The sequence below is a fragment of the Lepidochelys kempii genome, chromosome 6 (genome assembly GCF_965140265.1).
Source record: "Lepidochelys kempii isolate rLepKem1 chromosome 6, rLepKem1.hap2, whole genome shotgun sequence".
NCBI lineage: Eukaryota > Metazoa > Chordata > Testudines > Cheloniidae > Lepidochelys > Lepidochelys kempii.
The window spans coordinates 26,751,556-26,765,277 of NC_133261.1; positions in this window are offsets into that span (position 1 = coordinate 26,751,556).

Consider the following 13,722-nt stretch of genomic DNA (forward strand, 5'->3'; position numbering starts at 1 on the left):
TAGATAGGCAATGGGGTAACACCTGATACTTTAGCCTATTCAGAGGGTCTCCAGTTCAGTACAAATGCAAAGCAGTTTTGGAAGCCTCTGCTTTGTTTCCTAGGGAACATGCATCCAAGTTGCAAAAAGCCCTGCTCCAAATGGCATGTATGGGCAGCCCTTGAGCTACAGAGACCCAAGACTAGGTGATTCAGATGAAGGCTAAATACCCATAATGCACCTAGCAATACTGCTCCTGGGGGACAAAGGTCCTTCCTATCCCCTGTAGGTGGTCATCTTATGTCCAGAACCACAAGATTTCTGCCTGTTTAATGTTTGGTGTATGGTATCCACAGGGGTCTCATGTTTTGGCTCCAGACTTCACATGATTGCTCGGCCTACTCTGAGCATCCAGGCTTCTTGGCAGAAAGATATGGCTGTTTCCTGTTTCCTTTTGACCATGCCTTTCCCTGCAGTCAGCGATGGAACAAACATAAAACGGCTTCAGATGTACTGGAGTAAACAGTGCTGCTTTAAGAGCCAATGACGTAGCCTCCATGATGATCCCTGATCTTGGCAGCTGCTTTTAGACCCAGTGACCTAGGCCAGCAAAATTTCAAGCTGACTCACCAGGAGATGACTGGCACGTGAAGGACTCATCGAGTTCTTTCACAAACACCACAGTACTCTACTCTTTGTGCTAAGGGGTGTGCTGAGCTGTGTCCTCGAGCCCCTTATTAACAGGCTGCCCTGTTACTAATCCCTGGGGAATGCTGGGGAAAAATCCTTGTTTGAGAAAACTCTTCAGAGCATAAGGGCTAACCATGAAACCCAGCTGTCGCCGTAGCGAGATGCCCAGTGGCAGCACAGAGTACGGCGGCTGCAGGTTTGCTGTGGGTTCACCACTGGGCTGCTCCGCTTACTTCAAAGTGGTGCAGTATGGGAAACTCAGTGCTCAGAATCATTTCAGCGCGTAAGCAGGTTACTAGTGGATTTTCCACAATTACTCTAGGACACGGCAGTGTTTTACCAAGGACAGTATTTCACACTGGCTGTAGCATTTTACTGGCTCAAGCTCTTCTTTTGTCTTTTATCTAGGAAGGCAGGAGGGGCTCAATAGACACCACTTGTAAATGTTTTCTATAATGAATTCAAATGATGATCTTGTGCATGAAAAAAGGGAAAACCACACATCCACGCGTGAGCACACACCCACCCAGGGACACACATACTGTGTACACATGCACGCACACACACAGCATATGCATATATACGTACACGCAGATGCAGAAATAGTCACACACACAGAGTACACGCACAAACACAGTCTGTCTCACACAGAGTACACACGTACGCTCACAGTCTCTCCCTCACACACAGAGTACACGCGTACGCTCACAGTCTCTCCCTCACACACAGAGTACACGCGTACGCTCACAGTCTCTCCCTCACACACAGAGTACACGCGTGCGCTCACAGTCTCTCCCTCACACACAGAGTACACATGTACGCTCACAGTCTCTCCCTCAAACACAGAGTACACGCGTACCTTCACAGTCTCTCCCTCACACACAGAGTACACACGTGCGCTCACAGTCTCTCCCTCACACACAGAGTACACGCGTATGCTCACAGTCTCTCCCTCACACACAGAGTACACGCGTGCGCTCACAGTCTCTCCCTCACACACAGAGTACACACGTGCGCTCACAGTCTCTCCCTCACCACAGAGTACACACGTACGCTCACAGTCTCTCCCTCACACACAGAATACACACGTGCGCTCACAGTCTCTCCCTCACACACAGAGTACACACGTGCATGCACACATGGTCTCGCTCACTCACAGTACACACGCACATGCACGCAAGTAGTTAGTCACACACACAGAGTACAAACACACACTGACTACCCACATACATGCAAACATACACACGCATACATTCACTGTCACACATATAGTAACAAACATAAAGGACACACATAGAAAGTACACACATGGAGAACACACACACACTTGTGCATGCTTACAGAGTCACACACATATACACACAGAACACTCAAATGTGTGCACACACACCATTTCTCTCTCTCTCTCTCTCTCACACACACACGTCTACCTGCTTTTGCCTTGTCAGTTTTGTTTCCAAAACAGTCTCAAGTTGCAGCCAAAAGTTAATAAAGCCCTGAAATTTCTTGGACACCATCAATGCAGCTGTCAGTTAGCATGTAAACACCTGGTGTGCTGCCAGGCCCCTCCACAGCACCACCATTTCATAAAAAAGGAGCCAGTTTTCCTTCTTTTTCTTTCAAACTGCAATCACACTATTGCAACAAGCCCAGGTTAACTAGTACTGTAGCCCACGAAAGCTTATGCTCAGATAAATTGGTTTGTCGCTGAGGTGCCACAAGTACTCCTTTTCTTTTTGCGAATACAGACTAACACGGCTGCTACTCTGAAACCGAGAGACTTTAGGAACACTAATCTCATGTGCCAAAGTGCTGGGGCAGGTAGCACCTCCCCCTGGCATCTGGATGGACAGGGTAGTCAATGTTTTCCTCCAGTCTTATGATGACTAGGAATAAGGGGCAAAGAAAGGGGATTGGGGACATGCCTTAGGCAAGAATCCTCTCTAATTTTCCCTAGCCCAGCAGAAACAATATCCCACTGAAACAGTTTCTTCTTCAGTTGGCCTGTCACATGCCTCCACAGAACAAAGCTGGCTTGTCTGGCTCTGGCTGAGGAGATCAATTCAGCCTCTTAGTGGGTGCGAAACAGAGCATATCTAGGGAGCCAGGATTTCAAATACCAGCCAATGGCGCACTTCCTGCAGACACCATGGGCGTGGGCAAGGGCTGCCAAGGCTGACCTCATGGGGAGTGTCTTTTTGTGTCTTTAAAACACACAACTTGCCCAAATGGAGTTGTTTTGCTGTCCCAGGGAGAGTTGGGCGGAGCATACCTCTTTATAGGATAGGTGTAGAGGCACAGTGCGAGTGTCTGAGGGGGCAAATGTGCACTATTCGTGAGAGAAATGAACTCACCCATTCAGAGCTCCCTAGAGGTCCTGGTGCCCCCAGCAGGCCGTGCACGATCCTTGGGTGTGCGTGGTTTGCCCTGGCTTCCTCCTAAGTCACTGCTGCATGCAGCCACGTGGTTGGAGAGCCCGGGGTATGGTGCAAGTCTAACCAACGGGTGCTAAAGTAAGGGTGGCTGCAGGGCAGTACAGCTTCTCTTTCTCTGCTAGTAGAGAGACTGTATTCCCTGTGTAACCCACACATGCTCTGGGTGTGGTGTTCTGTCCCATCTAGTGGCACCGTGACCACTTAGAGAGAGTTAAATGAGTCTGTGCTACAGCCTTAGCTAACAGCTCATGCCTATGCTGTAGGTCCCCCGTTCAATCCTGCCCACCGACGACTTGGGTCTGTCGGCATTACACCTGCTCTCCTTCCTGCTGTCCTCAGGCAGCCTTGCTGCCCCAGCGCTGCCTCTCCATGCTGCCCCTGCAGACCCTCCACCTGGCGATGTGAGGAGCCTGTATCAGGCAAGGGCAAGGAGAAGTGACCCTGAGTCCCTCTGCTTGCTATCTAAGCAGGAGCAGAGCACTTACTTAGAGCTCAGCCTGACTCTTGCCAGGGTTCCCCTCTTCTGGGACCTTCACGCTAAACCACAGCCCTGCAACCAAAATTGTAGAGCTCTCCTCCTCCACTGACCTGGATCTACCGCAGCCCCACGTCAGAGGATCCAGTGAGATAGCAGAGATGCACTTGTGTGTGGGTCACTGCTGGCGGCAGGAGACTAACTGAGCCGTTGAACTCTCCCAGTATGGCAAGCCCAAATTTCCTCCCTGTTATCCAGGGCTCGTGAAGTGATGGCATTTTACAACATGGATCAGCATTAGGCTACAACCTCCACTGGGCCTGTAATTTACAAAATATCTTGGTCCACGGAAAGGAGATGTGGCCTAACTCCTTCTTCGCCAATGTAGCTTCATTCCCACCCAGATGGCAGATTTTGATAGTCCGGTTCAGTGACCCAGAGAGTCTCAATTGCAGAACGGGCTAGTGACTGTGGTGATCATTTGGCTCAGCTTTATGTATGTCACACTGATACACTTTAGTTGGAGCTGGTGGAAATTTCCCACATATGAGTTTGTAACAGTGTTTTTCATCAAAAATTAGAGTTCAGAGGAAAACTTTCCCCCTCCATGTCCTCCCCACCCCGAAAGCTTGGATGAAAACCTGTGTTGCAAAGTTTGTGGGGTTTGATCAGCTATCCAACTGGTCACATTTGGGGGTGGGGGGAGATTCTTTTTTTTTTAAATTAAAAAAAGCCAAACAGTAAAAACGTTCTCCTGCAGCTCACAACTGCCTCACCCCTTCTGCTATGGCTAGCGACCTCCTCCTCTTCTGTCTGTGCTGAGCCCTGATGCATGGTCCAGCAGCATGCACTCTGAGCCACTGGAGTGCTAAATAGTTTTTGGAGCAAGCTAAAGGTTTGGTCACTGAAAATCTATAACTTAAAGACCAAACACGAGATGTTCAACTCCAGTGGTCTTTGCACCTTAACATATGGATGTGACAGCTGGAAATCCACCAAAGGTACAGACAGATGTCTCAATGGCTTTAAAAGGAAATGCCGCAGGGAAATACTAGGTATTAAATGGATTGAATTTATAACAAATGCTGAGATTGGTCAGAGTGTCCAACAACCACTTATCTTTAAAGTTATCCAGAAAAGAGAATGGACATATCTGGGACATGTATTAAGAACGAAGCCAGAGGATCTGCCATGGTAGGCATGCCATTCAGCAGACGGAGGAACATGTAAAAGGGGCCGACCGAAAGAATCCCTCCATCAGTCACTCTGCAGAGAAGGCAAAAATTTATGGGAATTAACAACAGGGAAAACATGCAAAGAGCAGCCCAGGATAGACAGGGATGGCAGAGCCCTGTTTGTGCTACGAAAGACCTCTGATGGCTCAGGAAGGATTCAGATTCAGATTCAGAAGTTCCATTATGTATTGGAGTGTGAACAGTTCAATAGTAACTGGGCCTAGGATCAGAGCCAGCAATGGAGGATGGGCCCAGAGTCCCTCACTTAGATGGGGAGAGGGAACCAAAAGCAGAAGTGCTAGCATGGCTGGTTTGGGATGAAGCAAGACCAGTGGCTGAGTGTTCCTTCCCCTTCTCTATTGCAGGTATGTTTTGCCTCTTTCAAGGTCATTGCCCCTTGTGCTGACAGCACTGGCCTGAAAGCACATGGCTCCATTACCCCATCCTTAGCAGTTTATGCTGTGTAATAACCACATGCATCTCTGTTTATTCAGGGTGAGGAGAGGCACCAGATTGCCCACCCTAAATTGTGGGTAGTTTCTCTTCCCCCATTATGCATCTGGATAACCTCCCAGTGTCCTGCCTGCCTGCCAAAGATTCAGATCATTCCTGAGTCAGCTAATCCCTGCTTGCTGAGATATTTGACTGTCAGTGTTAAAGTCGACACAAAAGCCTAGGGAATAGGGATTAATTAGGAAGTCTCATTCAGTGCTATGTGGAAATTCTAACTTCCCAGCACTGTTAACTCCAAGGTCCCAGCCTGGTACAGCTGAACGGTGGTGATAAGTAAGCTGGTGTGGCAGTGTAGTGGGGGTGTGACACAGCAGCATCCTTCCTGGGAAAGGTGGATGACAAAATTCACAAGGCAGCAAGAACTAATGGTTAGAGCAGGGGACCATGAATCATGACTCCTAACCTAGTCTCTGACACTGACTTACTATGTGGCCTTGGGCAGCTGCTTAAGACTCCCTACAGCTCAGATTCCCCGCCCCCCACCCCCTTGCTCTTTGCATTGCTTAGGTGACAGAAAGTGGCCCTAGCTGGCCAGCACAGAATTCTCTCAGGACAGGGGAGGTCTTAGCTGGAGTTAACTAGCATAGCCTGTGTCTACGCCAACTGCTTTTCACATCCCTTAGTGTCATGGTGCAGCAGACCACACTTGAACTCTGCCAATTTGGAACTGGCATATGGTCTCCTCGGGCTCATAGCCAGCTAGCGTCAGTTAAAGCAGCTGTTAGGCTATTCTAACGTCTGCTGGGGCTGGGGGCCAGAGCAGGTGCACTCTGAGAACCAAGGGGCCAGTGCGTGCTGCCTCCCTGCCTCTGCCTCTGCTGCAGTGAACAGAACTCAGCGCAAGCCAGAATCAGGGCGTATGGCTCAGTTTCCTATGGTTAAATCTGGGAGAAGTATGTTTACTTACCTCCCACGGGAGTTGGGAGGGTTCATTAGCTAGTGTTTGCTCAGTACTTTGAAGAGGAAAAGTACTTAGCATTATTAAGGGTGATTACTTGTGGGTGCTATTTGAAAATAGCTAATGTCTGCACCTGAATTTACAAACTGTAAAGTCTAGAGCTAGATCCTCAGCTGGTGCAAGTTGGTGTAGCTCCACTGATGTCCCTTTCTATCAGCTGAGGATCTGGCCCTTTATGTATTTATTTTACAGATCTGTCTTTAAGCAAATCTCGGGATCCAAACGTGCCTGATGTTGTCTACAGATCTGAACTTGGACGCCAGTCCCCCATCACCTTGCACTGTAAGACATGTAAAAAAGGAGAGTGGCACCTACTGGTGAAAATATAGAACTGAAAGTGATTTTCACGAACAAGAAAGTTCACGAAAAAGACTGAGGCTGGGGAATTATTTCAAGTCCGGATGTTCCTAAAGAGATGACTCCATGTTTGGATTTTACATAATAGGAGGCACTGGTAGAGACACTTCTAGCTCAAGTTGCCCAACACAAGATCCTCTTTTCAGTTGCTTATAACTTCACCAGACTTCAATTGTTTGAGCTGAAATTTTCCATGCCGGGTGTTTGCCTCCGTTTGAATTATTTATTTTTTTGAAAGCTTCCGCAAAAACAATTCAGCTGTTTATAAAAGCAAGATCAGGGGAAAATACATTATCGTGCCCATGTTAAAAATATTCCGACAAGCATTTTTGTAGAGAAGCTCTAGCACTTGTGTATTTTGGAGTAATGGCTTGAAATTGGACAGGGGAGTTGCCCTGATGTCAGAAATGTGCTTTTGACATGAAAAACTGCCTACATTTGGCCATGTGAGAGCCCTTTGAAAAATCTCAGTTTGCAAATGCTCAGTATGAACAGGTTGGGTTTTGGCAGCCAACTTCTTTGAAGATACCATCTGCACCCCGCTCAGGGCCACAGGGGCTGAGCAGCATTTTCTATGCAATTGGTACTCCAGTGGCAACAAGCACCAGAACTGAAAGCAGGGGGAGATGGTCTCTCCTGTGTTCTCAGTGTTCCCATGGCTAGTACCAGGTAGGGTGGAGTAAGAAGCCACCTGACTTGAATGCAGAGAGTGTGCAAGAACGAGGACAGTGGAGGGCGTGAATTATGATAAGGAGCCAGGGAGTGGGGAGGAGACTGAGGGTATGTCTACACTATGAAGTTAGGCCCATTTTATAGAAGTTGATTTTTAGAAATCGATTTTATATAGTTGATTGTGTATGTTCCCACTAAGCGCATTAAGTTGGCAGAGTGCGTCCTCACTACCGTGGCTAGCATCGACTCACGGAGCAGTGCATGGTAGCTATCCCACAGTTCCCGCAGTCTCTGCCACCCATTGGAATTCTGGGTTAAGCTCCCAATGCCTGATGGGGCAAAAACATTGTTGAGGGTGGTTTTGGGTACATGTCGTCAGTCTCCCCTCCTTCCCTCCCTCCCTCCCTCTGTGAAAGCAACGGCAGACAATCGTTTTGCACCTTTTTTCCTGGGTTACCCATACAGACGCCATACCATGGCAAGCATGGAGCCCGCTCAGCTCACTGCTGCTGTTGTGAGCATTGTAAACACCTTGTGCATTATCCTGGAGTATGTGCAGAACCGGGCTAAGAGACGCCAGCACGAGGACAATTGTGATGATGACATGGACACAGGCATTCCTGAAAGCACAGGCTGTGGCAATTGGGGCATCATGGTGGCAGTGGGACTGCACAGTGTTGCAAGTATGGGATGATTCACAGTGGGTGTAAAACTTTCGCATGCATAAGGCCACTTTCCTTCAACTTTGTGAGTTGCTTTCCCCCACCCTGAAGCGCAGGAATACCGAGATGAGAGCTGCCCTGACAGTTGAGAAGCGAGTGGCAATAGCCCTGTGGAAGCTTGCAACGCCTGACTGCTACCGGTCAGTCGCGAATCAATTTGGAGTGGGCAAGTCTACTGTGGGGATTGCTGTGATCCAAGTAACCATGTAATCACTGACGTTCTGCTATCAAGGGTAGTGACGCTGGGAAATGTGCACTTCACACTGGATGGCTTTGCTGCAATGGGATTCCCTAACTGTGGTGGGACGATAGATGGAACACATATCCCTATCTTGGCACCGGATCACCTTGCCAACCAGTATATAAACCGCAAGGGGTACTTCTCAATGGTGCTGCAAGCACTGGTGGATCACAAGGGACGTTTCACCGACATCAACATGGGATGGCCAGAAAAGATGCATGACGCTCGCATCTTTAGGAACTCAGGGCTGTTCGAGTAGTTGGAAGAAGGGACTTACTTCCTAGACCAGGAAATTACCATTGGGGATGTTCAAATGCCTATAGTTAATTTTGGGGACCCAGCCTACCCCTTGCTCCCATGGCTCATGAAGCCATACACAGGCAGCCTGGACTGTAGTAAGGAGCAGTTCAGCTACAGGCTGAGCAAGTGCAGAATGGTGGTAGAATGTGCATTTGGACGTTTAAAAGCTCACTGGCGCTGTTTGCTGACTAGGTTAGACCTCAACGCAACCAACATTCCCATTGTTATTGCTGCTTGCTGTGTGTTTCATAATATCTGTGAGAGTAAGGGGGAGATGTTTAATGAGGGGTGGGAGGTTGAGGCAAATCGCCTGGCGGCCAATTTTGAGCAGTCAGACACCAGGGCAATTAGAAGAGCACAGTTATGTGCGCTGCACATCAGAGAGGCTTTGAAAACCAGTTTCATGACTGGCCAGCCTATGGTGTGACAGCTGTGTGTGTTTCTCCTCGCTGCAAACCTGCCCCCTTTATTGATTTTAACTCCCTGCAAGCCAACCACCCTCCCCGCTTCGAAATAAAGTAACTATTGTTTTGAAACCATGCATTCTTTTTTTATTAATTAAAAAAAAAAGTGAGATAACTGACAAGGTAGTCCGGGTGGGGTGGGGTGTGGGAGGAGGGAAGGACAAGGCCACATTGCTTATTGTAGCCACACTACAAATCAAAACTATTTGAATGATAGCCTTCTGTTGCTTGGCCATCCTCTGGAGTGGAATGGCTGGTACCCGGAGCCTCCCCCTCTGTGTTCTTGGGCATCTGGGTGAGGAGGATATGGAAATTGGGGAGGAGGGCAGGTTGTTATACAATGGATGCGGCAGGGGTCTGTGCTCCTGTTGGCTTTCCTGCAGCTCCACCAGATGCCTCATCATGTCCGTTTGCTCCCCCATTAGCCTCAGCATTGCCTCCTGCCTCTGCTCTTTGCTCTCACTTAATGCTTTCCTGGCCTCTGCCACTGAAAGCCTCCATGCATTAAGCTGTGTCCTATCAGTGCGAGAGGACTGCATGAGCTCGGAAAACGTGTCATTGGAAGTGCGCTTTTTTTGCCTTCTAATCTGCGATAACATCAGGGACAGAGATGATAGGGGGAGCACAGAAACATTTGCACCTGTGGGGGGGATAAAAAAGGAGAGTAAAATTTAAGATGATACATTTCTGAGAACAAAAGGGAGACTCTTTCACAGTGAGTCAAGCAATTCACAGCAGACAGCACATGTGCTTTAGGTACAAGGTCGCATTTTTCCTTTTATATTGAGTGCCTGCCCGTATGGTGACACATCACACATGGCTTGGCAACAGAATTCAGTTTCCAGGCAGCCTTTTGGTACGTGGGGTTGGCTTCCTCTGCCTTCATAACATGTGGGAATGGTTTCAAACTGCAGTGCCATCCTTTCCCATAGCAAGCAATGCTGGTTGGGTTTCACATTTAAAAGGAGGGGCTGCAGTTTTCGGGTGGATGTGCAGCACACACTTCCCCACACCCCACCGCCTGGCTATTGTCTAGGATGATCACTTTTCCCCTCCCCGCGCCGTGTGGCTATTCTCCGGGATGATCCCTTTTAGCCAAGCACAAAGAACTCAGCGGGGTCCTTTTACTGTTCCCTTACAAAAATTCCCCTATTTCAACCAGGTGACCATGAATGATATCACTCTCCTGAGGCTAACACAGAAAGATAAAGACCGAATGTTGCTTGAATGCGACCAAAACACAGGACCATTCGCTGCCATGATTTGTGCTGCAATGATTCCAGACTACTTGCTACTGGCTTGGCGTGGTAAAGTGTCCTACCGTGGAGGATGAAATAAGGCAGCCCTCCCCAGAAACCTTCTGAAAAGGCTTTCAGAGTACCTCCAGGAGAGCTTCATGGAGATGTCCCTGGAGGATTCCAGCTCCATCCCCTGACACATTAACAGATTTTTCCAGTAGCTATACTGGTCGTGAATGCATCCCAATTCTTCAGGGCAAATCAAACATTAAACACTATTGCTTTTAAACCCTGTACTGTAGTTAAAAATGTGCACTCACCAGAGCTGCCTTCTCCGGGTTCAGGGTCGGGGATCCCGCCTTGGGAGGGTATTGGCTCCAGGGTGATGAAAAGGTCCTGGCTGCTGGGGAGAACGGATTCACTGCTTGCCTGCTGCACATTCTCCTCCTCCTCATCTACAAAATCCTCCTCCCTGTTGCGGGAGACTGCCCCCTCGCAGGTGTCCATGGACAGTGGTGGGGTAGTGGTAGGGTCCCCCCCTAGAATGTCATGCAGCTGTTCATAGAAGCGGCATGTATGGGGCTCTGACCTGGAGTGACCGTTTGCCTCCTTTGTCTTTTGGTAGGCTTGCCTGAGCTCTTTGACTTTCACACGGCACTGCTGTGTGCCCCTGTTGTAGCCTCTCTCCACTATGCCCTGTGCGATTTTGGCATATATATTAGCATTTCTTCTTTTTGATCAGCGTTCGGCCTGCACAGATTCTTCTCCCCATACAGCAATCAGATCCAGTGTCTCCCTTTCGGTCCATGCTGGAGCTCGTTTGCAATTCTGGGGGTACTGCATGGTCACCTGTGCTGCTGAGCTTGTCACGCTGACCAAACAGGAAATGAAATTCAAAATTTCCCGGGGCGTTTACTGTGTACCTGCCTAGTGCATTGGAGTTCAAAGTGCTGTCTAGAACAGTCACATTGGAGCACTCTGGGATAGCTCCCGGAGGCCAATACCATCGAATTGCGTCTGCACTACTCCAAATTCAACCTAGCAAGGTCAATTTTAGGGCTACTCCCCTCGCCGGGGAGGAGTACAGAAGTCAATTTTAATAGCCCTTTAGGTCGACGGAACGGGGTTGGTTGTGTAGACGCATTCATTTTAAAACTGACCTAACATGGCTAAATTCGACCTAACCCCTAGTGTAGACCAGGGCTGAGACTGGGAACTAGTGGGTGGCAAACTGAGATAAGATGAGCAGATGGGAAGGAGCCTGGGACTGGCTGGGCAAGCAGACTGGGACAAGGAACCTACAGTGGGAGACTGGGGCTGGGCAGGGGGAGTGAGATTGAATGAGTCTGGGGGTGGAGGGAGACTGGGATGAAGAGTCAGAGTGGGGAAAATATTGGAACTCTGCCAGGGAGACTAGATTGGACAGGCAAGGAAGCAAGGCCTAGGATGAGGAACACAGGGGGATGAAGACTGGGAGTAACTAGGAGAGGAGACTGAGCTGAGGAGGCAGGGAAGGGGGGGTGGGAAAGAGACAGGACTGGGACAGGGACAGGGACAGACTAGAATAGAAAGGGGCAGAAGGATCTGTGACCACTAAAGAACGCCCCCCTCAGAGCTGGGAATGGAGGGAGGGAGGAGACAGACAGAGAGAGAGAGAGAGAGAGAGAGAGGGGACCAAAGTGTGTATTTCTTAACCTACAAAGGCCCAAACGTGGGACACGACACTTGACAAAGACCAAAATGAGGAACAGAAAACAATCATTCCTGCAAGAAACTGAAAATGTGGTGGGCTCTTCTAGCGGGAATCACTCTCTCTACCTTGGATTCGTCATTCATTCTTGATGTAAATAGGAGTTTCCGAGTTTATTTGTAATATAGGCAACTTGGGAACTAAAATGAAGACCTCTCTTCTCAGAGCCATGGCACCTGGGAAAACACTTTTTAGGAGCAATGTTACATCACCAGAGGTTTTATGTACTTGCTTCCTTAAGGGGATGATCCAAAACCCTTTGAAATCAATGGAAATCTTTCCCTGGACTTCAGTGGACTCTGAACTTAATAAATTGCCTGACGATGTGCATGCATTTAATAAAAATCTTGAATAAACACTCAACTTTCCTTTCAAGTGTACAACAGGATCGTAAGAAATGTTAGGCTGTTTTCTACCTTTTTATTCACACACACACACACGTGGGGAAAAAATTCTTCTCACCATCAAATGATGTTCATCCATCTATTTATTTATCCGAGAAAACAGCATTGGCAGGAGTGGAATTTGTAAATCATTTTTCAAAAGTTGTTTTCTGATCACATTGAAATAGAAACCATCCACCTTTTTTCCTCCTCTCCCCATGATCCTTCTCTTGTTCATTCACTGGGGCTAGAGAGTTTGTGCCTAGAATCTGCTGATCTCATGTTTCCATGTTTTTCTCATGCTCGTGTGCAGCATTTTGCCTCTAATGCACAACACCCTCCTCGTTCCCTGGGACTGTTAACATTTTGTTATCAAACTCTGACCAGTTCCAAATGCATCGATGCCCACAGCAGTGTTACCATAATTCTTATCCATGAATTTTTCTTGGCCTCTGTCATCATGAAAAATAAGACCAAAATTTAAATACTAACAGCAAACAACATTCATTTCTGATGGAGGCAATGGTTGATCATGTGCAATGTTTTCCTATTGGATGGACATAAATATGCACCAGATGGAGAGACACCGTGTGGTCCTTTGACACTGAGTGAACATGGGATGACATTAAAGAGAAGGAAAACTTAGGCTGAATATCAGAGAATATCCATATTCGCCTATGGAACAATGATGGAAACCTGATCCCCTGGCACAATTTAAAATAGACTGGATGAAACACGAGACGCTGTGCTGTACGGAACAATTCTGCACTGACAGGCATGACCTAACAGGCCTTTTCCGTTTGTGAAATCTATGATTCACCTTCTTTTTAGGGACTGGTGGAATAAAACCTTAGATTTCACTCAGGAGATACTCAAGTGATTCAAAGCTGAAACAGAGGCAGACTGAATTTGTTATCTCATTGGACAGTAGTCACTGCTACTCCTAACTACAGCTGGTTGTAATTTTTCAGTTGAATTTTTTTTTCCCCCAACCAAAAAATACAGTGTTGGTGAAATGTGTCCCCAAAATGGTTCAATTTCCACTAAACTGTCAATGAAAAAAATTCAAACCAAAAATTGTCATTTGGCTTCATTTCTAACTGCAGTTTTCGTTTCACTTTGATTTTTGAAAACCAAGACAAAATGCAAATCTAAAATCTGAAATGTACCAAACATTTGTTTTGATTTTTTTTGGTCAAAAACTTGACATTTTCCATGAACCACTTAAAGACAAGATCTTTGTATTTGACATTTTTGCTGAAATAAAATGAGATTTTTCAACCAGCTCTCCTGTGCCATGCAATAGTCTA